This window comes from Calonectris borealis, chromosome 1, assembly GCF_964195595.1.
Source record: "Calonectris borealis chromosome 1, bCalBor7.hap1.2, whole genome shotgun sequence".
NCBI classification, from domain to species: domain Eukaryota; kingdom Metazoa; phylum Chordata; class Aves; order Procellariiformes; family Procellariidae; genus Calonectris; species Calonectris borealis.
This window is the reverse complement of record NC_134312.1, coordinates 34,688,420-34,715,357: the sequence shown is the minus strand read 5'-3', so window position 1 is coordinate 34,715,357 and position 26,938 is coordinate 34,688,420. Positions and strand designations below refer to the sequence as shown.

Here is a 26,938-nt window from a genome sequence, read left to right as displayed (position 1 = left end):
AGTATCTGAATGCTCATACTAATGAGTTCCCAAAATTCTGAGCTAGTAGCATTATCACCACTATAATGCTGAGAAAGCTAAGGCACAGAGGAATTCAAGAATGGCTGCTAATTTGGGGTGTTCTTCATTTAATCAAAGCACAGTTTCAATGGATAATTTACAGGTTATTTGAGAGTAGAGATAGTTCAGCAATAGGAGTGCTCACCATAACTGTAGAGCCACGTTAAATTCAGCCATAGGCTTTTTCATGAACTTCTGCGTACATGCTGTGGTCCTATCTGTGGTCCTGTTATGAGGGCTTTCCTAGTGCAAGATTATTGTGATGCTCTGTTCTTTGAAATGTTTATAGTGCTCAGAAGCTGCAGTCAAGAAGGCTGTATACATGTCATAGCTACTACTCGGTATTTCTGCATTTAGTTTCCAGAGGCTCGAATTTGGAACTCAGAAAATGAGACACAGTTTGTCAGAGGCCACCAATTTGATGGAAGAAACTCGCTGCTCTGTGTAAATCCCTGATAAAGACAGAAATAGAAATGGGGTATACCCAACAGGATGCATTTGCTGTAGCCTCCCAGCATCACCCATCCCTCCCCTCACCCCCGAGGCCTACTGCTGGCTCTTTGCGCTGGCATGGGTGCCAGAAGAGGGAGCACGGAGCACAGTGGAGCCCCAGCCTTAACCTCAGTCCCTGCTGCTGCCTCTGGGTAGGGTAACTCTGCTAGGACCAACCTGCAGCATTGCTGATGCCACAGAATTTTCAGAAAACCTAGCTTCTAGCTCTTAATATTATTTTTTAAAATTTTTTGCTGTGCATGTGCACAGCTTGAGATTCAAAAGCTTATTGCTTTATCATGATGTTCAATAGGAAAACTGCCCAAAAGGCATATCACTGATTCAAAGTCTACTCGCCCACTAAATTTCAAATTCTCTCTTCAAAGTAAAGGCCTTTTCAAGTACATTAAGAGTGCTTTTTCTGTACTTGAGTAAAAATGGGAGTTTTTTTCTCCCCTAGTTTCATACTTACATTCTTGTTGAAAATTTCTTTCGAAAACATCAGCTTGAGGCAGACACCTGGCCTGGAAAACTTCGTCCCAAGTAGTTTTTAAGTTCAGAAAAAACAGTATCTCTTCAGTTGTTTCTTCTTACAAGGTGTCTTGGAACCTGAAGTCCTATCGAAATTCAATCCTGAAAACATACCCTACTAGCTATTTGGTTCTATTTGCATTTATAGTCACTATATGCAATGTGATTGCAAAATATCTGTACACTGGGCTCAAATACAGGAAGTCAGCTATCCGGTGATATGCTCAGCTCATTCCAACAGAGTGCTAATTACTCAGAATAACACTGCCCAATACAGAGTTAGTGTATGAAAGGAGGGTAGTAAGTCCTGTGCTTGTAATCCGAGTAGTAAAAATATTCCTTACAGTGGTGATTTTGGTGCTGGCTTCCTCAAATGGGCTTAGGGCTCTGAGCAGCTGAAGCAATTGTGTTGTGTTAGGTATATTAACTGAGCCTTCAGTAGTATCTGAACTGTATCTCTTTGCTAGGCAGAGCTGTGATCACCGCATTCAGTCCTAACTGTTGTTACAGCATCTCAGTCCAAGACTGGAACAGCTTGATCAACTAACTGGATGTCCTGGGAGAATTCCCAAAGGATTACTTAGTTTGCTAATCTCTGCTCAAGGGCTTCTGGTGGGTTCATTGCTAACAAAGGCTTAGCCTAGTAAGCACTGCCTGCTATTTCTCTTTTTTTTTGGTTTATTTGTTTAATTTTTAAGAAAAGACTGACTGATGAATGGCTAGTGAGCATAATGTTAAGAGCTTTTTTTGTCCTCACTGTGGTACTACCGGCTTCAGTTAGGTGTGAGAATGATAGAAGAGCTTTACACAGCTGTTTGCTTTATTTGTCCTTTACCCTATCCCCATTGCATCCTCACAAAATGTTTGGGACATGTCTTCTAGCAATATAATTAGAACACAGAGGGCTACTCTATGGTCACATGCCTCTTATTTGGGAGGGGGAAACCCAGACCAAAACAACTCCAAAAAACAAAAAAAAACCTGTTATTGAGGGAGAGGGAAGGCTTTCCAGTTCCTTTTGTGTGATCTTCATAAGCACTGTTACTATAGAATTGAGAGTTTTATGGCTTAAAGTTAATAATATTGTTCTATAAAAAAATTCTTCATTAAATATTCCGCTAGGTATTTGGATATTATACTGAATAGTGTTGTGGGGTTTTTTTTAATATATATATGTGTATGTGTGTGTATATATATATAAAAAAACCTGTTGTTAGAGCAAAGAGTCACCAAAAGTCTGCTTTTTGGTGCTCTTCTGGTTCTAGGGAAGATGCAGAAAGGAAAACTTGGTTTTTCTTTGTTCTTGCTGGTTTTAATGGCAAGTTGCAGTTCCTGGGTATAGAAGTCGGTGAAGCTGACTTCTTCTCTATGCCTGCAAATGGTTCAGTGCCAGCTGGAGAGAAACAGTTTTCAAACTGGAGAGGCAGTTTTCAAACAAATCATTGAAGCAGCTTCAGTATTCTTCAACATCTTTTCATGGAAAGTGAGGGGATGTGATGTTTGTAAATTTTTGAAGGAAAAATTGGCAGGATTTTAGATGGCCTTTTAGGTAGTCCAACAGATCTTCCCCTGCCTTGGTAAGTGACAAAACCACCACAAACGATATGCTGTGCAGTCACTGGCCTTCTAAAAAGCTTAAGTCGTGCACACTTAAGACCACAGCTCTCCAAGCGTCTTGAAAATGAGTTGCCTGATGAAGGAGTTTCTCTTAAGTTTCCCCTTTGTCCAGTGCCACAGCAGAGTACTGCTCACTGGATCTTAGGAACAAATTTAAAAATTAGCAAAAGCAAAGCCACCAATCACCGAACGTATTTTGAGTTAATTTGTTATGGCCTTAGTAAACTTGCTGATCTTAAATAGAAGGTAGCAGTAGATATGAAAAGCCACAGTAAATGCAAATGAAGTTATGGGAAGTTTAACATTTGGAAAGGAAGTAGTAAATAGGCAGGTGCACGAGCCTGGGTGCGGCAGGAGGAGAGACCACTGCAGGCCAGCTATCTAGGGTGGCACATTTTGAGTGTAAACTATCAAATGCAGCACTGTACCAGCCTCGCAGAGTGTGCTGTTCTTTGTGCTGGTGCCCTCCACGTATCAGCAAGAGAACAGAAGCTCTTCAAGACACAGCTCCCATAGCTTCTGCCAGGACCTGAACTCAAATGCCTAAAAGGGGTTTGCGTCTACATGTAAGTCTGTTGGAACTGGAGTCTTGCAGTTCAGCGGTGGTCCGCAGAGAATGCTGGATCATCTCTCAAAACCAGTTCTGTGTAATCTTATGGATGATAAAAGTCGTCAGGACTTAAGTACTGATGAGTAGTTCTCTCTAACATGCTTCGTTCATGTCAAAACTAATTGGACAAAGCTGCTGCCAATTCACTACTCAAAGACCGTAAGTAAAGATACTTGCAAAGAAAGTCACCAGTTGAGTTCATATTCTGCAGCAGTGTTGCCAATTAATTTTTAGTAAGGGTTTGCTATTTTAAAATACTTCATATGTGTCTTGATCTCTAAAAAAGGACTTCTCAGTGTTTTTGTGGAGGTAGGAGAAAGAAGTAGGTTGTTAATATGAAAATAGAATCTTTTCTCTGAATATACGATACAAGTTGCGGTTTGGATGTATATACATTTATAGCATTTGATCCTAGAATTTAGCTATCCTAAGTACTCTTCCTCATATTCTCTGGTGCACCACTTACACAAGAAATAAGGGTGTATGGAGAGGAGATGGGAGCATTGCAGGCGGCTGATACTTGTGTTCTTTGTTTGCACATCAGTCACTTCTTAAAGTACACTGCAATTTCAGTACAACTTCACAGTGGTTTGCATGCTGTTACGTTGTTTTAAAAACATTTTATACTTTGCAGTGGTTATTTAACTTACAGACATGAACAATAAAGTTTTGTTGTTTGAACTTCTGCCTGCCTTATTGTAATGAAAGGAGAAGTACGAGCTATGCAAACGGATTTTATTGAAGTATAAAAACAGAGCCAGCAATTTACACAATCTACAGAAATGACATGTCATTACCACAAACTAGCTACTACAGGAAGTAGCTCTTGAATTGTGTGCCAGATTATATGTTAACTTAAGACTCTGCTTACCCCAATACATGAAATTAATTGGGCACAAAATATTCCATGCAATTTAAGAACCCCTTAAACCTTTCAGGTGGGGAAGAAAAATCTAACAGACAACTCCTAGCTCTTTTATTGGACAAGTTTTGATGTAAAAGCTCAAATCTCCTCAAATTATGGAATATAATATAACCTAGGAGGCAGTTGTTTCATGGGGTCACCTCTGAGTCATGAACACGTGCATGCATGGTATCCGTATCTCCTCTTGACCAACGTGGGTCTCGTGGTGCTGTTTCGTTCTAGGAACAACTGAGGTTTTGGGCAAATCTCCGGTGCTGAAAACCTGCAGGTAAATAATTTACATAATGATATCACTAACCTAATACAGTAGTTGACTTGCCAAGCTAGTAGCTCATGAATTGGTAGCAGTCTGACTAGCTAGTTTTTGAATGGCAGTAATAGCTTCATCCTGCAGCAGAGTGGCTTTTTACAGTTACGCACTAAATACTCAAACCGATGGCAAGTTCTGGAAGCACTGCTAGTGGTTAGGTAGCAGCAAGTTGTTCCACGGTTAGTTTAATATAGCTTAAACTGGTGCTGCTTCCAAACAGAAGCGTATCATCCACCTTCATCCTCTTCTTCCTTCCTCTTGGCATTAACATTCACACAGCTGTACTGCAACCTAGATAAGGATTAATTCAGCTGAAAATTTACAGGACAAAAAAGTTACCTTTTAAAGGGACTTGTTACCTAAGAAGATTCACTGTGTGAAGGGCAGTGTCAGTGCAAGAGAAGGTGGAAATAAGCAGCTCAGGGAAGGCAGGGCTCTCTCTTCCTTTATTCCACCTTCAAAGGCTCCAGCATCCACACCATTCAAATACCAACAGCAGGACAAAGCATTGTCCCTCTTGTTCATGCTGATTAGGGAGTCGAAGAAACCTGCAATCAAGGCAATTAGGTGCTGCTGCCAGTTCCTCACTGCTGTTTAAAAGGATGATGAAGAGAGGTGGTGGGTCTTCTGATAAATATTTCCTCTAGTTTGCTTAGCCCAGTTGCCACAAGCATTTTGGAGGGAGTGCACCTGGCTGAATAGTTAACTGTGCTCTTTATTTCTTTTTCAGGGCAGGTGTGGTACAACTTGTGGTATTTACAAGAAAACAGAAATAGAAAACTATCTTTCATTTTACATGCAGCATGTCTGTGAAGGATGGGCACAGACGATACAGAAATTAGTTAGAAAAAGCATTTTGCCTGATACCCACCCTATTATATTTTCCTTTTGTTGCCTACTTTCAGCCTGTGTGCCACAAAACGTTGCACTGCATCCAGAGACCTAAAATTTGGAGTCTGTAGGCCTTGGGGATGCAGGGAAGTTGAGCCTAAATATCCATACAGAGCCATGTATGCTGGATTTTTTCAAGATTGAGATTTGGGAATAAGTTTCTCTCCTTCGCTCATGAAGAATCATAAGATAGAACCTTTTGGACCATGGCCCATCTATATTTAAATTTTCTATACATATATACTTTTTCCCCCTATACTTTCCTGTGCATAAATTTTAAGATAAATACATATATGAAATAAATTCCACATCTGAAGTAGTGCAAATATGGGATATTGCTGGGAATGGCTATGCTTCCTGCATGTCTTCATACAGATGAGAGAGACAAAGGACACATACCGCAGGCTTCATTTTGGTAAGATTAATATTTTCAGTCAACATTAAAACTGAATGCTGAAGTATTGTGTTGTCTTCCCTTGACTTTCCAAACTGCTGCCCTCCTGTAGACCCATTGGTTTAAATTTCTGGTAAATCTCGGCCATTTTTGCCTTCTTGCCAGCTTCCACTTCCTCTACCTCCTCTCTGCAACAGTTTGGCACTGCAGCTACAGCACATCAGTCTGGAGATTCATGACTCCCTTATAAGTATGGAGGGAAGAATGAAATTGCAAGTAATCCCAAATTACAATTTTATGCTATAAAAAGTAAAGTTAAGCAACTGAAAAATAGCTACAGACTTTTAACTGTTGATTTTCAGTTAGAAAAACTCGCCTTTCGCATGCCCATCATATCAAACCTATGCTATGCTTTGGAAAAACAAGGGGAGAGGTAGCTCTTTTAACAGCTCACAGTGCAATGTTCACCACTCCAGTGACAAAAAAGGGTTGGGCTGGAGCCCAGGATAATGCAGCGACATCAGCCTCACCACCTCCGCTGTCTTAGTTCAACAACTAGGGGCTTGGCTTCTGCAGAATAACACGAGGGCTCATCATGTGTTACAGTCCCAGCACAGGAATGGCCCTTGAATTGCTTGAAAGCCTTGGGAGGCTCCAGAAGGACAAGTCAAATGCCTCTGCATATGAAGTAAGAAGAAGTGTCATGCAGTTTAGATCTTGGGACAGACTCAAAGTAGTCAAAGTTAAGTAAATTCATGTTCTTCAGTGTAAAACCTTTTCTCTCACAATAAGACATTATAAAAAGTAATCTATATTTATTATGTGAGCTAGAGTAGAGGATATGGAAAGTCAGGAATGGAAATGAAGAAACAAGATAACTTATTTATCTCTCTTTTTAAAAGTAAAAATTTCAGATTTTGTCTACAAAGTCCACACTCCTCCAGCCCAGTTGTTGTACTTCTCACGCAAGTGAGAAACACTATATAAAGCACTTGGTGCTATGATAGAATTTCTGTTTCACTTAACTGCAGTTTCCTTCTAAACCAGGTCCTGGTTCAGCATTTCATGTAAAATCAAAGGATCCAGGTGCTTCAGAATTGCTGTGACTGAACTGGGAGGTCAGCATCACATTTTTCTCTTAAATGCAGTCATTGATGCCTCACACGCAGTTGACATCCATTAAAGATTTTAATTTTGCTTAAAATGCTAAAAATCCTTTTAATTTACTTATCTTTTCTCCAAACACCTTCTTGAAGTTTTATCTGTTTATAATGCTAGAAAAAATGCAGAAACAGCTAATTATTAAATATGGAGACATTGTTATATTAAACATGATTCTTTAACGGATACCAAACTCTGTTTTCACACATACTGTATTTTCCTATTTCAAGTGAACTTGCCTATAATCTAAGAACAGTTTATATTTGTGAAATCTTCAATAACATTATGGGATTATTCATGTATAGAGTTGTGCATGCAGATAACTGAAGGAGCTTGGCTTAATAGTGCCAACACTTCCTGGTAGAGACTCTATTTGTTATCTGCGGGACCGACGATTCTCAATAAAATGTGACATACTGATTGGAGAATCTAAGTGCTACCACAGAAAAAAAAAATTGTTTTTATTTATGTTATATTTATTTATCTTTTTTTTTTTTATTTGCCATATTTTTTAAAATTTATTTACAGCTGAGGTTAGCCATAAAATGAAGTTTGGAGGAAATTATAGCACCTAGACTTAAAGTGGTTAACATGGTTTAAGATTAAAATCAGAATTTTTACATGGCCCGTCTCATGAACCTGGTTGTGTTTTCCAGTGGCAGAGGGCCATACAGAGCCTGTATTCCCGCTTCTTGCTACAAAGCCCAAATTTGGTATTCTTTAACGTTCATGGTATGATATTTGTTGATGAAGAGAACAAAGGGAACATTCTGCACTTGAAAAGCAACCCAGCTTCCAAAGAATGGGATTTCTAGTCTGAGGGAAAAGGAAAATCTGAGCCCTGATAAGAAAATTAACATCAGGGCTGTGTAGTATCCAGCTTGTAGGTGCAGAGCTTTAAAAATACTATCCTGCCCAAAATATTCCTGAAGCTTGGCTGTGATGCTTGAAAAAGCTGTCTAGTAATCAATCAGCAGGAAAATCTGCAATTTTAAGTTAGATGTCTAAACTACCTTCTACAGAGGAACAGAATAATTGCCCTGGAATAGGAACTGCGAAACTCAGGAGTGAGTGGGACTGCTTAGTCTAGTGAAAAAATCTTGTGCAAAAGAGGGCCTTGGAGCTTTTTCAAGCAAAGGTACTGCCGTCTGCAGGTGCCTATTTTACTTGGGATTTATAGCCTAGAATGCTATCCTGATCGGTGTTTATGTTCTTCATTTAAAATATGATGAGGAATCCTCTTCAGGAGGAAGGCTTGTCATCCTGCTTCAAATACATTAGCTGGGAAATTACAGCCTTCACTGAAGAAAAGCCAGGTTCTATTTTAAGTGATAGACCACATCTGTATTCACTTTGTAGGACGTATGCAGGACCTATTACTCAAGCTCGGAGACTTTTTCCCCTTTTGTGTAGGATATAAGGCAGGGAGCGCCCCACACAAGTTTCTCCCAGGGACAGTGCTGAGGTGGGGTAGCCTGCTACAGTGAATTTCAGACAGGTAGTGAGTTGTTTTCTGTTTATTAGAAGCTCAAGATGTTTATGTGCCTCTACAAGTCTTCTCCAAAGACTATTTTTCACTCAGCGTGACTTATAAAGGCTGGATTCTATCGTCTTCCGTGCAAACCAGGAGCCTTAACTGCCTTAGAAGATGATGTATTTCTGCTAAATGTTCAATCCATCATTATTTTAGAACAAGAAGAGATCAGGAGCTTGAACAGCAGAATTACAGATTCGGAAGGTTATGAAGACATCATTAAATTCAGAAGTCTATGGCCACATTAAATAGGCAGGAGCTGTGAACTGCCAAAAGCCTTCATGAGGCCACTCTCCTAAGAAGTCCTCCTTCAAGGAAGCAGCTCTAACCCTCACTGTATCCAGACTTCTTGGGCACATGAGATTAGCCAGGAAGTTCATTGGCAAGTGATATATGGCAACAGGGAGTCATCTCCAGCACTGTTTCACCTGGTAGAAGCCTACATGAAGTAACTGCAAGCATGCTACCTTTGTCATCTTTGGCACTGATGAGACTTGGAGTACTATGTGTTCCTTGGACACTGGTGAGTGGATGGGACTCAACATGGATAGGACTGCTCTGCTCATCTCCATAGCTAGCACCAACAACCTGAGAATGTCCCCTTAGTCTCCTTGTCCACTCCTAGCCTCATTAGGGGTGATGAAGGTAGCACCTGTCACAACAGGCCTTGGCACCACAACGTTTCTAACCTCCTCACACTTCTATCACATTTCTTCTCAGATATGTTATGAGCCCTTTGCATTAGGGCCACAGTATTCCTCAGCACTACAGCTGTCTTAAAGGAGCCTTCTCCCTCAGATTCCCTGTGGCAGGTGATAAGGATATTCAGATCTTGAAGGCCAAGTGAGATTTCTGCTGTCAAGACAGTAAAAGTGCAACTCCTTATTCTAGGGAACACCAGGTTCCAGACATGTGTCAGCACTTGAAGCGTGGATTAAGTGCAAAAAATCCAACGACAATTTCTTGACACAGGTGATTGGTGAGTCAGCTAGGGGAGGTGCTCTGCTGGACCTGTTACTCGTGAACAAACTGGCTGGGGGTGTGGAGGTAGAGGGCAGCTTTGGCTGCAACCCTGAGATTGTATAGTTAAAAATCCTGAGATAAATGAACAAAACAAATAGTAAAATTGCCAGCCTTGACTTCTGGAGAGCAAATTTCAGCTTGTTTGGGGATCTGCTGGGCAGGATCACATGGGAGACAATTAGCTGCCCCTGGGACAGGTAGTTGATCTTCAAGAACAGCCTCCTCAAAGCATAGAATTGGTCCATTCCAAATCACAGAAAGATGAGCAAATGTGGTACAAGGCCAGTACAGATGAGCAGGACACTCTTGACTGACCTCAAATACAAAAGAGAAGTATGCAGAAGGTAGAAACAGGTCCAGGACTACCTGGATGGAATATAGAGACATTGCCCAAGTCTGCAGGGAGGGCATTGGGAAAGCCAAAGCTCAGTTGGTGTTGCAACAGCAAGGAATGTGAAGGGCAACAAAAAGGGCTTTAGTGAGTATATTGGCAGCAAAAAGGCAGCCTACGGAAAATGTGGGCCAAGTACTCTATGTGGCAGGGGGACCTACTGACAAAAGGCATGGAAAAAGATGAGGTGTTCAATGGCTTTTTTTGCCTTTTATTGTTTTGTTTTGCTTTTTTATTGGTAAGATTTACCCTCAGTACTGAAGCTAATAGCAGAGTCTGAGGGAGTGAAGCTGTAGCTACAGTAAAGACTAAGCACTTAAGCCAATTGGACATACACAAGTTCATGGAAACAGATGGGATGCATCCAAGGGTGCTGAGGAATCCAGCCCATGTCACTGTGAGTCTGCTGCCCGTCGACTTCGACAGGTTGTGGTGATTGAGGACAGAAGAAAAAGGCAAATGTCATACCCACCTTCAAGAAGGTTGAGAAAGAGGATCCAGGGAACTACAGGCTAAGCAGTTTATCCTCAGTCCTGCGGAAGATTATTTCCTCCTGGAAACCATTTTTGAACTCATGAAGTGCAAGAAGGTGATTAGAAACAGGCAGCATGAATTTACCAAGGGCAAACTGTCCCTCATCAGCCTGATTGGTTGATCATGGTAAGATGACTGGTTCTGTGGACAAGGGAAGAGCAGTGAATATTATTTACCTTGACTTTAGCAAATCTTTTCCCAAGGTCTTTGATAGTATCCTACAAGTCAAAATAGATATGGACAGGATAAGCAGATGATAAGGTGGATGAAAAACTGGCTGAACTACCAGGCTAAACAGGTTGTGATCGGCAGTACAAAGTCCATCTGACAGCTAGTTGCTAGTGGCAATCCCCCCTCAGGGACAGATTCTGGGGCAAATGCGGTTTGGTGTCTTATTATTAATGATCTGGACTATGGGAGAGAGTGCACTATCAGCAAATTTATGGATGATACCAGCCTGCAGGGAGCAGTTGATATGCTGGAGGGCAGAGCTGTTATTCAGAGGACCCAGGACAGGCTGGAGGAATGGGTTGCCAGGAGCCTCACCAAGCTCAGCAAAGGCAAGTGAAGTCCTGTATTGGGTATAGAATAACCCCCTGCACTTGCACGTGCTGGAGGTCAACAGACTAGAGAGAAGCTGTGTAGAAAGGGACTGGGGGTCCTGGTGGACACATTGAGCATGAGTTGGCAGTTGGTGCAAACAAGGTCAACCTCACCCTGGATTATATTAGCAAGATGTAACCAGCAAGTCCAGGGAAGTAATTATTCCCCTCTATTTGGCACTTGTGAGACTGCTTCTGGAGACAACACAAGACATTGACATACTCTTGTGAATGCAGCAGAGTGTCACTGAGATCACACAGGCTGGAGTACAAGTACATGAGGAGAACGTGGTGGGGCGAATTAGAGAAGAGATCCAGACTACCTTGTTGAAGGTATGATGATAGGGGAAGAGCTAAACGATACAAGTTGCAATACAGGAAATTTTGCATGTAAGGAAAAATATTTTCACTGTTAGGATGGTCAAATGCTGGAATGGGTTTTCAATAGATATTGTGGAATCTCAGTCCTTGGAGATATTCAAAACCTGACTGAGCAACCTGCTTTAGGTGGAGCTGCTTTGAATGAGAAGTTGGACTAGCTGACCTCCAGGGATCACTTCCAACCTGTCCATCAGAGGGGCGAGGTGGAGAACAGTGGATGGCAATGGTTTGCCACTGCAGATCTGCTAGAACCTTTATTGCCCTCAGAGAGCTCGAGTATCAAAGAAGAGGCACCTACACATTTCAATGCTGAAAGGTGGCAGCTGAATTTCAATTTTGAGGACTGCAACCTTCAATGTAGAACCCTAAAATCGGTCTGAATCTCTTTTTGAATCTGGCTCTTAATACTGAACTTTGAAAAGCATGGATCTGTTTTCAAAGAGTGTATGCTTCTCTACTGAAGACATGAAAGAGGAGGATTAATCAGGATTGCTTTGAGGGACATTTTCCTTTCTATTGTCCTAAGATGAGATTGGAGATCATAGAAAGTGGCAGATGTTTTGGAGTGGCCCTGTTGTTTTCAGGACTGTAAATTGTTTTCCTTTGTGGGTTTCTTATCTGTTTAATAGTTAGCTAGTGTACATGACTGCAATTGGCACCTTTTTGGAGTTAGAACATTGTCGTCTTCTAACTGGTGTTAATTCCCATTTCCAAACACTCTGCTTGACTTCAGCATTAGCAAAACTATATGAGAATATGGTATTTCTGCACTCACAGTGTTGTGCAGGGCTGTATGTGGAGCTGTGCGTTACAAGAAGAATTGTATGAAATGAAAAGCTGACTTACGTTGGTATCTTTCCGTTAAAAAGTATGCACATTCTAAACATAGTGCTTGGAAAAAAATGTCATCAATCTCCTTACGACTGTGATCAAATTCTATACATTTTATGAGAAACGGTATGAACCTATCTTATATCCCACTAAAAATTTAATGTATGTGATACACATTTTTATGTAATATATGACTTTTCTTTCTTCTGGGGTAGTCATTCACAATTTTGCAAAATTGATAGGGATCTCTGATTTGGCAGCAGCTTCCACAAGTATAGGGGCAACAGGACAAATACAAGGGAGTGGATAACCACAACCCTTATCTTAAAGAAAAAAAAACAGCATATTTTTAACCTTTGATAACTAGAAAGTATTACTTGTATTTTGTCTTAAACCTATCATTTCTTCATTAGTTTGATAATGCCTCTGTGTGACAAAATAGTTAGAATATAAACCCTCTCCTCCTTTCCTCAGTAGTATATTAACAAATCCACACACTGGCTTATATTTTATTAGAAATACGGGGAAGGGGAAAATGGGATTTGCCAAATGGGGAAAGAAAAAAATATTTATCAGCTTTCAACACTTGGATTAAATTATATCATGGTCTGCAAGAAAAATTATGTGGCTGTTCAGTTTTGTTCTCGAAGAGGTTCTATGATCCAAAAACTATAACATTTTCAGCGCATCTAATAAAAGCCTTACTCACATGCTGGTTACAAGAATATGCTTCTACAAAAGAAGTTGTAACTAGTGAGTCTCTTTTCCCTTAGTTAAGAAAATAATTTCTATTTAAATACCTTTGAAATTTCAAGATCTGCATCTTTTTATAAGCTATAGTTTAAAGCCTATGATATAATCTGAAAACTATCAAACATACAATCTTCCTAATGTGCCAGGACTTTGATTACACAAAAATACTTAGTTGGTTCATGGTGAATATTCATAAATGGTATATATATGGTACGCATATGCACAGTATAAAACATCATTGTAAAAAAAAAAAATAGCTCTATACTTATGGGAGATTCAAAAAACCCAAATCATTCCTTTCTATCTCTTTTTTTCTATTTTTAATTAATGCCTGTTTTGGGCATATTATCTCAGTATAATTTCTGCTATGGTGATGTCTCTGTAGGATCATCAATAGTTCCTCTACAATGAGAACTGGAAGATAGTCTATATTAGCTAGTAGTTTACTTGATCATGTCCTGGAATATCCCTAGCCTTTGGTCAAACTCATTGAATTTCTCTCCTGTTTTAGACTGCGTAGAGGCAGCTGATAGGCCTGGAGTCATAGTCAATGGGGATTCTAGTCAAAACAGTCAATATTGTCCAGAAAGTGAGTCAACCCATTTTAAAGCAGGCATCTACTTTTAGTCAGATGAATCACTCTCTAGACTCCATTGATGTAGATACGTCAAGCTGGATGAGATGGATCCCACCCTTACATTCCCTAGATATTTCTGCTCACTTGTTTGAGAGTGAATTGAAGCACTTCAAAAAGAAGTTTGTAGCGCAGTTTGTCTCAGCCTTACTGAGTTAGGCTGAGTAGTTAATGCATATGTCTCAGCCTTACTGAGGTAGCGGTAAGTCATCAGCTTAGCATTGCCAGCTGCATACGTGGACTCTGCTGTACAGGAACTCTTCATGGTTCATACGTGAGTCTCTGGTGCATTCAGCATTTAAATGCAATAAGTTCCTTCAGTGTTCTTACTAAAAACTGACTTTAATAAAAGCCATATTTACACTTTAAAAAGCTTGCTTTTTAAATAGCTCCAGAACTTTTAAATTAAGTTGGCTGTCAAATTCTAAAAAATCTTCCAGGTGTTGTAAGAATTGTACCAAATCCGTATCAGATACAAATTCTGACTGAACGTCATTATATAATGCATGCTAAATTCTGTCTGTGTATTTGTTCACTGGCATGTGAACGGAGAAATAGCCTATTCTTATTTTTCTGGACCAGTATGCCCCTTCTCAGAGAGAAACATGGAACGATTGGGTTGAAGCTGCAAATATGCTTTAGATAAAAGAGAGAGAGGAAAGGTAAGTCTGATGGATCAACACGCACAGGAAAGGGGGAAGTGACCCTGAACTTCTAAGCCCTTCAGCTTATTCCATGTTGTTTTCTTCAAACACTGTGCCCTTTTTTATCCCTGTCCCCTGTCTCAGCGGGGTTGTTTGTCTAATGCCCAATTCCGTGTCTTACCTAGCAGGTTGATGGCAGATAGGGGAAAATGATGAAAGAATGGATGGCCCAGAGCGGTGGCCGGCAGTTTGTAGGTCCTTATAGCAACCACCAGCGCCATATTTCATCACAAACAGAGTAGCCCTTAAAGGCTTTACCTTGCAGATTGGAAATGTGCCATGAGCATGCAGAGGAGGTATGAGCAGATATCCTCAACTACCTCTTGTTTGCGTAGCATGAATGAAGAATAGAGGAAGAAATTAGCAGCAGCATGAAGTTTAGGGAATTGGTATTCTGTATTTTTTTTTGTAATCATCTCTGAAGTAGCATGACATCTGGATGGGAACTACTCTTTCCTCCTGAGATGTCTCAACAGTCAGGTCATGATAGAGATACTTTCACCCCCACTTACTCCAAGGCTGAAATCCTCGAGACAGGTTATTTGTTCCTCTGCCGTGCATCCCTCTGTGTAATTCTGGATGCCCTTTGCCTGGAGGAAGTCACAACCCAGTCTAAGGTGCAGAGGCTTCCTTAATAGCGTGGGAGGAGAATGGGAGTGGATTTCACAGAAACCTCTGATCAGGAAGCTGCCTGAGCAAGCCGGTGGGGAATAGCTGCATTCCAGGGGAGTTCCCTAATTGCTGTGCCACTGGGGCATGCTGGGGAGCATATGCCGGCCAGTGCCAAACAGTCTTGTCTTCAGCTGCCTTGGCCCAAGCACTTGACGGAGGGCTTGTGCTTGAAGGCTGTTCCCTGATGCGGCCCTGCAGCGGAGGCAGGGAGGGAGCTTCCTGTTGTGGGAATCTCATTCAGGCTTAAGCGGTGAGCTAGCAGGGTTCAAGCTCTCTCAAAATAATAAGGCTAGGATTCCTTGCCTTATGGCAAAAGTTTAGGTTCATAGGGTTGTAAGTATTCCAGTACCAACAGCTGTCTCACGGGAGATGGTGAAGCTCGGCAGTGCCTTTGAACCTTCCGAGAACTGGTGCCAAATAACAAAAATGCCTGGTATGTCAGCATTGTGCCCAAAATAACAGGCTAAACTAGGATTTACGCTTGCAGGGATATTTTTCCACTGTGTGAATTCAATAATCTGGTTTTGCACCTGTAAGAAGGTGCACCTGATGTGCTACTTGCCTCTTCCCTGGCCTTTAACTAATTGCGGTTTGAAAAATGTTGTACAATGTCCTTAACATGGGCTTTATATTAAGTAAACATTACATCCTGTTTACATGGTGACATCTAGTAAAGCACAATTATTGATGATTTATCCCACATTTTGTTTAGTTGTATTACAGGCACTCAATATATTTAAAGATTATTTCATTAAAACAGTTTGTTACTGTGATTTAGGCAAAACTTCACGGGTTCTTTGTCCACAATCTTGTCTACTTTAGAAATTTGTCCCATTCCCAGAAATAGATTTGAAAGCTAGGAAAAATGGCAGGGAACGTGAGTTTGCATCTTCTTTGCTGACCGTCTGTCTACATCCTTATGGAATTAATTTTATGAAGACAGCAGCTTGCTTACACCAAGTAAACAATTATATGGGAAGAAAAGAACTATTATATACACAGGAAAAAAAGGCATGCAAAGTGCCAATGTTTGAAAAGTAATGTCGAATTCAAACAGGAAAGGTGTCATCAATTTTAAACAGTGTAACTACCAATAGTATGTCCATCTTCAAATCACAATATCAAACATAAATTATTGCAGGTGTTATTGAAAGAGCGTCTGTGGTATTTGTTAGATGTGAGACCGAAGTAGATGATAACCTAGAAGCTTCTTTTAGCTTTAGAAACTTTGACTACATGTCCAATCAAGACCTATTAAAAGGAGAAAATTTTCATATCAAACAAGCTCTGCCTTGTTGTGCTGTATGTGGAGACACCACACTTCTGCTAGCTGCACCTGATGGAATAACTAATAACAGTAGGCTACTGTTCTCACATGGCCAGCTTCAGTTTTGGTGAGACACGTCCATTTTCTGACAATGGATACATCTTGGGGCTGAGGTGCCTTTTCTAGCTTTTTCCACCACCTGTGTATTCATCTACCCCATCCTTCCCAACTTTTGCCAGTCTGCTCTAGTCCCTGTCCCTGGGTCCTGTTTCCATTCTCCTCAATTAGCCAATCCTGATTTAATTTATCAGGTTGTTCATCTGGGCCCTAATCTCTTTGTTTAGTAAAACCTTGTCTTAGGAGCTCAAGGCTCCAGTCTTCTTGCCAATCACTTACAGTTCCTCTGGTAACATCCCAGTCCTTATCTCTGTTCTTACCTAGCCAAACCAAGCTGATTTTCTTTTTGCTCCCTATCCTATCTCTTTCTGCCTTCTCCATCCTCCAGCCTGTCTTAGCAGCCTTGTCTCTGGTCTTGCCCAAACTTATTTGTCAGGTCAGTCACTGCTTGCCCTCTAGAAAATCTCTTCATGAGATTTTATGCCTCTCCCATTTTGTCTGCTTTCCCCTACCCTTCACTGATCACATTATGTACTGTACTTTAAGTGTCTAAGTCTGCTAAGGAAAGGGAGGCCGTGGTAAGTACCTAATGTTGAATAGTTGATGGTAGGAATACCCTCCAAAGTTCCTGTATAATCACTAGAAAAAAGAAGTAGACTCCTTTGAAGAAGTGGTTCATAACAACAAAGACAGTTGCTTGAAGTAGACGGTGTGAATACCCTTAGGATCAAAGTTATCAGAGTAACTATAAGCAAATACGACATTTCCTCGATAGACTGAGGCAGCTTCTTAAGGCTGGTGCACTGCTGAAGTTTTATCGGCATTGTTCCTGAAATCTCCAGTATTCAACTTGACCTGAAATACCAGACAAATGCATCTACAAATAGCGACTTTATAAAATGTTGTCTGCTGGAGAAGTTTTTCAAATAAATGCAAATAAAAATATCTCTACCCTCTTACTTATTTATGACCGAAATCCTAGAGTCACGATCATAACTCTTTGCAGTGGAACTGGTATCGTCATTGGTGACCTAAGTAGTAGTACTCCAGGAATGAATAAATAGACTGACCTTGTGTCTCTCATAATGTATATCCTATGTAATCCTTGAGTGATTCCACCTAAATATGGTGGAATTTAGTTCTAGAATCAGTGTAAGAACGAAATAAAAGACAGTGTGTTGAATGTTGGGATCCAACTCTCAAAAGCATGGATCTTTTTCACTTGGGAAATGAGTAGAGCAGTTAAATGAGGGAGGATAGAAAAAAAGAAAGAAAGGGAGTAGACATGTTCTCACCTGCATGTCTCATTTAAAACTTTAATATGTTTTAATTAAGCAGATCTAAAATCAATACATCAAGATAGTATGTAATAAGGCATTGTTTATATAGCTCACAACAGTAGTAAGGAACTATTTAGCCTGGTCTCTTAGAGAAGTAAGGCTTATGAAATCATGCTGTTCACCTGTCTGCATCAGCCCACCCTCTGAAAATAGCATTTGGCCAGTTTCAACCAGGCACCACAAGTAGAGGTCTCGCAGCCACTAAGTTGCTAGAGGTTGTTCAGAATAGCTGGTGGGGTGGGCTTATACTGAGGGCTGTTTTGTCAGAGTCAACAGAACTAGCTGTAAAATCACAGCCTAATCCCGAATCAGCTGTTAAAAACTGCACCAGCTGCGCTTGGCCCAGCCACTGTCTCCTCCTACTTCTACCCCATCTACTCCAGCTGTCATCCAGAGGCTTGTACCTGGGCAGCTTTCCTGCTCTTGTTCTCATGAGTTTGGAAGTATGCTCGTACAGGCAGATAAACACTGCTGAGGGGAAGGCTTCATATGAATTTCTCTCTTACTGGATACCAAAAAATTCATATAAATAGTACGGTGCAAGAAAACTTGAATCAGAGTTTGTGCCTTCTTAGATGTTCAGTCAATCAGGCTTAAGACACAAATCTAAAAGGAGAACAAGTTTCCTTGATTGATTTTCACTGAACTGTGTTTTAATTAATCTAACTTTCAACTTTGGTTTCTAGCAGGACAATTACTATGCACTAGAACGACAGCTTTGGTATCCTTCTCCTGGGAGATGATCAGCTTCATTATTTAAATAATCAGATGAAATCTGAGACTAGCAAATCTTAATTTTATACTGAATTAGAATACCATGTCCAGTTTTAGACACCAGACTTGAAGAAAGAAGAGAATCAGCTGGAGACAGTCCAGAGGAGAGTGACAAGAAAGATCAGAAGTGTAGAAATTATAACCTAGAAGAAAAAATTGAATAAATTATGTTAGTTTAGTCTGACACAGAAAAGATAGAGCGAAGACATTATAACACAAGAGGTTGCTCCAAGGAGGAAGAGAACAATCTATTTCCCTTGCCTATGTTTGATAGAACAAGAAGTAATGGGCTTAAATTACAGCAAGGAAGATTTATTTTAGAAATTACAGAAAACTTTAATGGTGAGGATAGAGAATAGATTGCTTGGCAAGCTTTTGGAGTTTCCATCTCCATTGGAGATCTGTAAGATCAGAGTGCTGGAATAACTGCTTCCTGCAGGCAGGAGGATGGATTAGGTGTCTTCTAGAGGTCCCTTCTAGTTCTACCATATATTTTAGTCTAGTAGTAAAACTGTAGTTTAAAAGATAGGCTTCATGTACTCTCCTTACGCTATCTCATCCTTGTCTTCAAGCAGTGATAAAATCCTTCTGTAGAAAAGAGAGTAAACAATGCTATTACTCCAGTGATCTTGTAATGAAAAATGGAAATATATCTTGGAATAAAGTACTTTTTGATATACCTTCATTTAGATAATTGCGCAGAAGTACTTGGAAAGTTGGCTGTAATAGGGGAAAAACATATAATGTGATAAAATTCATTTGTTTAAAATTACTTTTTCGGCACCTGTTACTGTTGTACTGAATGATATCACTGTAGATCACTCGTGTGGGAACTTCAGAAATCAATTGAATAAAATTGCCCTAATTGCATTCAGAATACTAAATATAGTTTTAGGGTTTTATATTATCATGCCATCTATTTTGAAGATTTCATTTAACTGGAAATATTAGAAGTAGCACTTTAGTTCTCAAAAATCGTCTGTATCATGTGAAATCCATTAAAAAACTAAAAGGATAAAGTAAAGCGTAGACATTTCAGAGATAACTTTAAAATCCCTATTACTGTCTTTGTGGTTGAATCCTCCAGAATAAAATGGTTTGGCCGAGGAGGCTGACTGCCGACTTGTAAATCACGATTCTCAAACACGTGCTCCTGACACAGAGTTTTGAATCTATTTATTTGTTTAATTCTGGACAGTCTGTTTTTTCACAGTTTGCATTATAACTTGAATGCAGTTTGTTTGCATTGCCTGTAATATGACCAGGGCATAGCACTTCTACTGCGAATGTCACAGGAATTTGACTCGGCTGTTCTATTTCTTGGATATTTGATTTTTAAATAGTTTAGTCTGTTCAGTTGTGGAAAGTCTTCTTTAGGCAAAACCAGGAACAGAGAAATTGGTTTAAATTCAGGGCAGCAATGCCCAACTCAAGGCACCTTGCCAGCTGCCTGGATCCTCTTTCCCCTTTAGCTGCCTAGACCTCAGGAGAGCTTGGTCCCGAAGAAGGGCACCGCCAGCCGTCAGAGCTGCCCCTGGTGCCACTGAGCCGTGCTTGAGCTGGGACCTGGGTCCTGGCTCGTGGGAAACACTGTCTGTCCTTCCCCAGGTTTCTAGATGACCTGGAAGACCACTGTACCTGCAGGTTCCAGATTTATGGCACGTGGACTGGATGTGGCTGTCACGACACTTCACCTCGCCCCAGGCTTACTTCAAACCTCCTTCCGCCCTTTCGCTTTCTCATCAGAGGCAGAGGTATATATATGCGTAATGGGACCAGGTACGTACCATGGATATATGTATATGATGTGTAATCCTCTTCTGCCATTGAATTAGCTGTGGGGCCTATTCGGTGGGTAAGGCTTAGCAACGTTGCCTGAAGCGTAGGTAGGATGGATGGGAGGCTTTGGTTCAAATGCTGCTCCAGATGAAGATGCAATTAGAAAACAGGTTTATTACTCTACATGTCCTGCTTATTGGGAAAAAGGGTTCAGCTGGGGCTGAAGGCAAAGTAAATAGGGAACACACAGTTTAAAAATACCACCGAGATTTATCATGAGTTTGGGTCCAGAAACATCAGAGTTTAGGTGACTTTGCAAGGCTGCAACAGGAGAAATTGATGCACTGAAAGGATGTAGCCACTTATTCTGCCCAGGGAAGTGGTTGAGTCACCATCCCTGGAAGTATTTAAAAGACGTGTAGATGAGGTGCTTAGGGACATGGTGTAGTGGGTACGGTGGTGTTGGGTTGATGGCTGGACTTGATGATCTTAGAGGTCTTTTCCAACCTTTATGATTCTATGATTCTATGATTCTATGATTCTATTGATTCGATGAACGGGAAACTGAGCCAAAATTTTGGAGGCTTCACTAAAGTGTAAATGTTGGAACTCTGCTCCTGCAGACATACATGCCCTATAGATTTCAGCACAGGGTAGAGTTATTTGAAGTTAATTTAAAAAAAAATTGGTCAGCTATTGGAAGGAATCTGGCCTCAGTAATAGGCAGCTCTGTCCATAAAAGTTATTGGCAAGATGCTCTGTCTTCTCAAAGCCATGTAGCTTCTACTGTTTGAAGTCAATTCCTTAAAGCAAGCTCAACAGGACCTTGCCACTGATATTTTTCAAACTGTGATCCATAGCAAATTCCTGGAACATGTTAAAACACTGAGTGTTAACAAGAGAAACGTCCACGGCTGTCCATAAAAAAAGGATAAACAGTGGCCCAGCCCACTGGGAATCTCTGCACCGTTCAGCAACTTGTTGTCATGCTTAAATTCCTCATGGCTCTAACTCTTAAGAACATGTGTTCATATGAAAAACACATTGAAATGAAAACAAGTTTAATAAACAATCAAATTTTTAATTGAGAAGCTCAAAAGGAAAGAGATAGTTGCAAGAAGCAAGAATCTTCACAGATTTTTGTTACATTTTTAAAACCAGCACCTCTATTCTGGGCATTCATGTTCTCTAATGGAGATCAGGCACATGTTCAAAGTGGTTTTACAGGTACATTTCCTTACATTCAATTGACACAATGGATTTTAAACAGTTTCATAGCAACGGATGGTTCGTGATGGCCATTAACCTAGATAAGTGAGTATCAGTTTGGTGCATCCTTAATGGTCCATAATGGTCTGTGGGTAAAAAATTCTTTCTCTCTTCATCTGTTCCTAAGAGGTGTTTTTTGTTTTTTGGTTTTTTTTCTAGACTTTGTTTTACGAAGCAGGTTCATGTGAATTTTTGCATTCAGGAAACAAAATTCATACCCAAGAGCTTTATGGTAGAAGTGTTTACGACAAAAAAGATTTATGTTTCTCTGGAATGTAGTAGTGATAGTATATCCTAGCAGGTAATCAAAACTTTTTAAAGTTGAATATATACCTTGACAGCAGCTAAACAGACATTCCTAAATAGTAGAGATTTTTAAATGACTGCTTCTATACCTGTTGGAATTCAGAAAGGCAGTTTCACGTTCTGTTTTTAATATTAAATTCCTTTATGCTGCTGGGACATGTCATATCTCTTCTGCGAGAAAAAATACTGCTAATGCCATGGTAGAGGAGGAAAGCACTGCAATACCTGATGGATGGAGCTTGCACAAAGCCTTGGGAAGAGCAGAACCCAAACGCTCCGGGAAGGGCAGAGCTGGGATGTAAGGATTAGTGCTGGAGTGCTCTGGCCCCCAGAGCCGCGGGTGTCACGGTGCCAGAGCGGCTGCATCGGCAGAGACTCCTGGTGGAATCGCGGCGCTTGCTGTGGGGGGAAAACAGTACATCTTGGAGGAAATTACACCACCTCTCAGTGGTGGCATAAGTTTGGTATAAGTACCTCACACCCCCCACTCACATTGACCATTGTGTCAGCACGATATCTATTCTAGGGCTCGTGATTTACCTACCCCACTCGTGTGCCTTCAGTGGTGTAACTATGTAGGAAGACTTTTGCAGCACATGCGTGGGCTTAATTCTGTCCCCGAGACTCTACTAGGGTTTACTATATAGTAACATAAAACTGTGTTTTAAAAATAAAGCTTTAATATACTGTGGTGTGCTACATGATATCTCAGACTGATTATATGTGATGCATATTTGCATGAACCTTGATGAGACTTACAAAAGTAAGAGGCAAATTTTAGAAAAAATTGGATTAAATGGCTTAATTCTCCATAGTTAAAGACTTTAAATTTTAATCAAGTCTTGAGTCTGAGACTAATCACTCTTAGACTGGATGTTTAAAATGACTAAAATTTGAAACCAAATATGTATAATCGAATGTGTATTATCACCGATGTATTTGTATAGCAGTAATTCCTAGGAGTATGAACATTAACATGACAAATTTCAAAACCCAGCATTGGCCTTTCCCAAAACTCTGGGTTGGATTTTATTGTGTGTTTTTGCCCAGCTGTACCTAGGGTGGTATTCTGCGCTGCTGCAAATCCAGTCGCCCTTGTGCAAACTTCTGTAAGACACCTGTGATGAACTGTGTTGGTGCGGTTCTTGTTCCCAATGATGGGGCAATGCAATACCAATCCTAGTCTTGCTTATGTGTGGGACAGGCAGAAGGATTCTCTGTTATCTGCCTGCTATGCAATCTCTACAGAAGAAAACATGAAAGAGGTGGTTTTGGATTCTGGTCTGTTATTCCCCATGCCTGTGGTCACATTGCCTTCCTACCTCAGTAGTATTCAGGACTTCATAAATACCATAAAGTTTGTGGATTTCAAAGTTTCCTCCAGTTTGCAGTTGCTTTTCCACCTGGCTCCCACAGTTCTGGGGGACTTTGCATTAGACTGAATGGGTCATTTATGGGCAGTGGAACTGGTGAGTCCCAGACCCTTCCAGGTAGTTTCCACCACATTTTTAAGCTCCTTCTCACACAGGGTTCGTCTCATGGATATTTCACATCGGATATCTTCTCACACATGAGTTTATCTGCTTGTCTGGGAATGCATGTGTGTGTGTGTGTGGCCATGTGTAGCTGGGGTTAATTCATGTTTTCTCTCTTTTACTTACCCGTCACCATCCATACCTGTTCATACCACGCTGCAGGTTTTGATAGCGGCCATCATGTACATGAAAATGAGCTGGGCTTTTAAGAAGCCTGCCTGTACTAGACATTTTGTTGGTTGTCGTGAGGTGATGAGGGATTGTCTTGGCCTAGCAAAAGGCATTTGTATTTGTTAATTGGAAAGAAGACAATAAAACCTTCTAAAAGTTACTTTGTTGGATTTATGTATCTATAGAGGATCATAAGAATGCCTTGATGATAAACAGTAAGAAACTTTTAGTAAGATATTTTTGATGTTAGGCAGTTCTGACAATTTTGACAATTAAAATTTGACAATTTTAATAACCTTAGTGAAGTCGTCATAATTCTAAAATAATTTAGTAACTTTGTTGTGACCTTAAGACATTACTAATATAGAATTATGTAAAAACAAATGAATTTATGTTTGAATCTTATGAAATAAGATATTTTGGAAGTGCTGTGGAATACACAAGTATATAAGCTAAACAGTTTGAGTTTCAGTATGCTTAAGAAATAATTCTTCAGACCTTTTCCCAAGACTTTACTTTCTGTGGATGAGCTTGTCCTGTCAGGGTGAAGATGCTGTGTCTACAGTGGGGATAAGAAACCTCTAGCAATGCCTTGCTTCCCGTCTACTTTTGGAGTTACTTTTCATATGACTAGTCACATGTGAGACCAGCGAAGGTAGTAAGTGTCCATTAAATTTCATCCAATCTCAGTTGAATCTGGTGGTCTTTAATATCTCTAAGACTTTCACTGTTCTGCTAGATTTGCTTGAAATTGTCCAAGAGGTTAAAAAATTACCAGAGAAAGCGGGGTAATAGTTGAGTGAATGGATAATGAGCCTGCATAAACCTCATTTCCTTAGGACATTATACAACAAAGTGAACAATCTGCTGGATGAGGGCATCTTCAATATTTAGCAGTATAGATGTTTTGTTTCAGTTGTTAATCTTACTGCCAGTTTGTGGAGAAAAAATTCAGTTTGCTTAACAGAAAAAATACTCATCAGTCCTCATCACGCTTGGCTTTTTCTTTGGGAAACATGTAAGAGTTAAACTGAATATATTCTACCCCGAGTTAGCTGTAGTTAGCATTTCTGATCAGAACATCCAGTTCTTTCTTCTCTCTTTCCTTTTAAAATTATGTTTTTATTTCAACCACTTTCTACCAGCAGGCAAAGCTGCTGTTACACTCTACCCAGCTGTGAAATCAATATGATTTTCATTACAAAGATAACAGAAACTCTCTTAGAAAGACTGTGAATTGCCAAAGGTCAAATAACAGTCAGTGGCAGAGCTTAGAATTTAGATGTCCTAATTAAAAAATCTTGTGGTATAAATATATTAATGAAATGCACCCTGAGAAATGTTTGCATTTACGATGGCAACAGTTTTAAACTATTACATTGTTTCTTTAATTACTGTAGTTCATGTAAGTCACATCAAAATGTCACGGATTCTTTCTCTGGTTTATGATCGTTTCTTATAAAATAGGTATTAGCTCTTGATTCTTTTTTTAATTCACAATTATTTGAGCTTGATTAGATTAGAAAGTGTAACAGTCACAGAAGAGAGAACATATCTAGTAAGACTTCTGTCATATTGGACTCTAAAAATTACACATAAACCGAATGAATGGGTGCATCAGTTATTTCTGTGATCTATGACTTCATTAACAACAAGAGGAAGTACACAGTCAAACCGAAAGCAGCACTTGAGTCTTTCAGTCAGGGCAGCCAGTTCTATTTAAATTAAAATAAGCATTTTAAAATAAGTGTTATTACTCTTCCTGAGATCATCCTTTACCTCTTCTTATTAAACCTTAATTTTTCCAGCAGTTAAGTTACATCTGCCTTACTATGGATGAAAATAACAGGAAATCAATTATTTTGTTACTTGTATTTGATATTCCTCTCTCCCATCTCTCTATTTTTATTTAAATTCTGTCTTTTCCACCCCATATGCTAAACCAGTAAAGTCAAATTGCCAAATATTGTGGATTTTAATAGAAAAAGTTCTTCACCTTACAGCTGAAGGGTTTTTACGTTATTGTGCTCCCTCTGCTGGATAGCGCCTATTAATTTTTTATTCCCTGAGCTGTACTAATATCCGTGTTCTATAAACAAGCAATCACACTGCCTTAATGAAAGAGGTATAAAAAGTGGGAATGCTTCATTTTGGTCTCAGATGACATGGAAGGTGACAGTTGTAGGCTAGGAAAAATCCTGTTGTCTGGCAGCTCAGAGCAATTGAAAGCTTTTGGTGGACATTTGAGGAACAATTATTTACTACCTCCTGAACAAAACCAGATGGACGCTAAATAACCTTCTTTCATTTGTATAACTTAGAGAGGATGATGTTGATTCTCGTACTCTGGTAAGTACAACAGTATCCTCAGATGTCCCCGTAATGTTATTAGTGTCTCAGTCTTAGTGGCGTGGTTCTCATAACTCGCTTCATCCTTTGTTGAATCTTACAGAGTCGCTGCTGAGCCAGCGTTTCTCAGCGGAGAAAGCAAACGTGCCCTCATGCTCACTGCCAGCCCCTCGGCAAGGTGGCGACGGCTCGGTCCCTTCCCATCTCCACTGCACTGAGGCGAAAAGGAGGAAGAGCAATACTCCAGTTTTGTTTCTAGAAGTGATTTTGGTCTTCCTGGCCTTTGACTTCATGGGGTGTTTCGGGCTTGCTCTCCTGCTCACCTTTCTTCCACTGCTGTCACACGGTGAACCTGGCTTTGTCCTGCTTTCCTCCCTTCCTTCCTCCCTTCCTTCCTTCCTCCCTCCCTCCCTCTTCCCTCTCTTCCTTCCTTCCTCCCTTCCTTCCTCCCTCCCTCCCCTGCTCCCTCCCTTCCTTCCAACCTCCCTTCTTCCTCCCTCCCTCCCTCCCCAGGGAGGCACCCCCAGCATAGCTGATCCCATCCCACAGCTCTCTCTTGGGTGGTCCTGGAGCCTCCTGACCCAGGGGGGCCCCCCCCGGACCAGCCAGCCCCTGGGTTCCACAACCTCCCAGCTCTTCCCTCTGTGCCGGCTGACCCCATTGGTCCTATGGAAAGGGGATGGAAACTCAACGTCCACTTCAGTTGCAGGTGATTTGCAGGTGATTTGCCCGTCTGAGCTGCTTCTTCCCAGATCGTGTGCCATGGTTTTGCCAGGGAAGCTGGATACCTTTGCAGTTTCCTTCAAATTTAATGTGATGTTATAAATGCCGCTGCATATTAGTAACATTGAACTGAGTTATTTTTCAACTTGGCTTGGCTGCACTTACAGATTAGCTCTCCCATATTTCAATATAGATCAGACTGGTAGCATATTCCTGAGAAGAAATAAAGCATTACCAGTTGTTGGGGGTAATAACTTG

At 40.5% G+C, this 26,938-nt stretch overlaps 1 long non-coding RNA gene across 4 annotated transcripts in view; it reads left to right on the top strand.

Moving 5' to 3' along the window:
- LOC142081599 (uncharacterized) overlaps positions 1-26,417 on the top strand; it is a 34,716-nt gene extending 8,299 nt beyond the window's left edge. For 3 of the 4 annotated variants that reach the window (XR_012673398.1, XR_012673395.1, XR_012673396.1), the window contains 3 exons: positions 4,458-4,503; positions 5,276-6,518; positions 20,157-26,417. This is a non-coding gene — a long non-coding RNA (uncharacterized LOC142081599). The remainder of the gene's footprint in view (positions 1-4,457; positions 4,504-5,275; positions 6,519-20,156) is intronic. The other variant, XR_012673397.1, reaches the window with a different exon arrangement.
- Positions 26,418-26,938: the final 521 nt, after the last annotated feature.